Source organism: Saccostrea cucullata, unplaced genomic scaffold (assembly GCF_032062105.1).
Source record: "Saccostrea cucullata isolate Sc308-1 unplaced genomic scaffold, CSIRO_AGI_Scuc_v1 ctg19115, whole genome shotgun sequence".
Classification (NCBI taxonomy): Eukaryota; Metazoa; Mollusca; class Bivalvia; order Ostreida; family Ostreidae; genus Saccostrea; species Saccostrea cuccullata.
Window position 1 is genome coordinate 4,863 of NW_026939389.1, and position 2,797 is coordinate 7,659.

At 28.4% G+C, this 2,797-nt stretch overlaps 1 long non-coding RNA gene across 1 annotated transcript; it reads right to left on the bottom strand.

Moving 5' to 3' along the window:
* Positions 1-285: 285 nt before the first annotated feature.
* LOC134252991 (uncharacterized) lies at positions 286-1,390 on the bottom strand. Its single transcript, XR_009989050.1, has 3 exons — positions 997-1,390; positions 697-765; positions 286-352 (listed from the first exon to the last, which is right to left on the bottom strand). It is a non-coding gene; the product is annotated as an uncharacterized LOC134252991 (long non-coding RNA).
* Positions 1,391-2,797: the final 1,407 nt, after the last annotated feature.

Consider the following 2,797-nt stretch of genomic DNA (forward strand, 5'->3'; position numbering starts at 1 on the left):
TTTCACTAATTTCACTGATTTTTTTTTCACAAAATTTCACAATGAATCACAAGATATAATCACATTCACTTATATGAATCACAGATCCAAGATAAATGTTCAATCGAAAGTTTGTTGGAAATTTTCACTACCGGAAGTAAACAAAGTGTCACTAAATTCAAAGTCTAAACCGTGGAGCAGCACTTTCCGGTTCCGGAAACGTTATCCCGTAATTCCGTTGGGCGCCATTGTAACCCGGAGTCTTAGGGCGATTCGTATTCAGTATGGATGGATGACTAACTCCAGTAACGTTTACACCATTTATTTGGATACATTGATGAAATGACAGATGATAGAATGATTCAGATTGACCCTGTAACATAATAAAAGCTTAATAAACAACATTGTAAGAAAGATAACTCTTACGCTCATGTTTTAGAATAAACTGAAAATGCTAGTTATTTCCCTTTATACACAAGACTCAAAAATATATGTGTCTATCAAAATATCTATCATTGCTCATTATTATAATAAACAAAGGACTACAAATATACTGATAATACATTCAATCAAGTTTCACTGTATACCATCATGTAAAACCTTATTTCACATGAATTCATAAAGAAAATATTTACATGTATATTTCACCAGAATTGTGAGCCTAGATGTATCATGACATATATATTTCAAACATAATACTCTAGAAATAATGCTTACCTCACATGAGGTGTAAAGGTCGTCTTACAATAAGTAATCTACTGTCTACATCCTTTGATCATGAGAATTCTAAAGGTAGAAATAAATACACTAACTTCATCTATTCAGTTCACTGTGCTATATCTATAGTTATATTTAAATCCTGTATTTCTTTACAAAATAAATGTTACACTTATCCTCATGTTTTCAATGCAATCAGCCATTTTAAGAGCATAGGTATCTAAATATTTCTAATATCACAAAACAAATATTTCATGCATCTAATATAAAGACTATATAGGTAAATACAAATTAACTGACCTGATAATGAGAAAAGATTCCAATTACTGTAACAGGTATAAAATTCTGGACAAAAAAATGGATGACACAACAAAGACTACAGCACAGGAACTATACATTTAACACACAATAGAAAACTTCCCTCCAAATGTATCACATGACCAAATTCTTTACAATTGACCACACTGACCAATAAAAAACAAGGAAAAGGGTATTCCCTCTAAATATAGATACAGTGTGCAAAAGTTAAAAATATTCACATGAGTGATACACTTATCTTAGAAAATAACTTACAGTAGCTAAAATATATTAATATTCAACAAATTCATGATTCAAATAATTTTTCTAAATAATGAAAATAATAAATTGAATAATCATAATAAATTGATAAAAATAACTACAAATTTCACTCTGCCACATAAGTGCAACAGCACACCTTAGCCATTTTTTTTATTTTATTACAAAATGAACATTATTTAAAAACCCTTACTGGTCTAAAAGGGTGATTTTTACGATATTAATCAGAAGAAAAAATGCTGAAACGGCTTTAACGACGTCAACATTTTCTGATTTTGTAGGGTAACCATGACGCAGAAGAATGGCGTTTGTTTATTCAAGACGTTCATGAATATTATACTAAAACCTAATGACAGACCATCCAAAGAAACATACCAGAGATCCAAAAGTTGCTATTTTTCCGTAAAAAAATTGCACCATTGATTCATCTGCATTGATATGTATTTACGCCGTAATGTGGCAATTTTAGAGGAATAAGGCTCTATTGAGAAAATAAAATTTGTAATTAATTCCTATACCAAGCTAGATGGTCTCTTTTTACTAAATTTTACAATTTGGTGACTTTTAACTACACCTTCTATCTATTTGAATGAAAAAGAAATCTCTAGGGCAGAAATACAAAGAATATGGAAAAATGAATTATTTGGCGATATTTTCCTATAGGGTTCAATAGTAAAAATAAACATTTGAGATGATCCTTAAAGAAATCGGGACGGTAAGCATTTGATTTTATTAGTCTTAAAACAATAACTATAACTGTCAAAAAAATTCAAAGTCCATAAGTCCATAAGGCAGAAATACAGTAATTAGACTCGGTCTCGTTAAATATATGAAATGTTTGGCATTTGTAAAATGTAACGTGAAAAAATTAAAACAAGGCAACTTTCATTTTACTTTACATACCCTTGCATTAGGAATGTGTTTATATTTAGAACTTTGTACACCATGCTTAATGAAATCTGCACAAACTGGAAAGAGAGAAAATGAATTTAGAATATAGTCCTTTTTTTGCAAGCAAAGTATTTTTACCTGATATAAAATGTATTCAAAAATTCAAGGCTTATTATAATATCAAGAATACGTATTGTTAAAAACAATTGTATCTTTTTTTGTTTAAGAAAGTTCAAAGTGTCTATCCATGAATGCACTTTTACAGATAAAGTGTGAATTAGCTTATCTATAATTATCACTTTATAAGAGACAGATTTTATATTTGGACATCTAACAAAATTGAAGGGCTTTATATATATATATATATATATATATATATATATATATATATATATATATATATATATATATATATATATATATATATATATATATATATATATATATATATATATGAAGAATGAAGAAAGCACTTACGTTTTACTAACATAGTTGCCTTGTCAATTTTTTAGGGCTTTCCACCTTTCTGTGGAAAGACCTCTTGAAATGCTTATGTTTATTATTATTATTATTATTTTTCTTCCCGGACTTTTGAAACCGCAAGTCTTATCGAAAAACCTTATAGTTCATGATA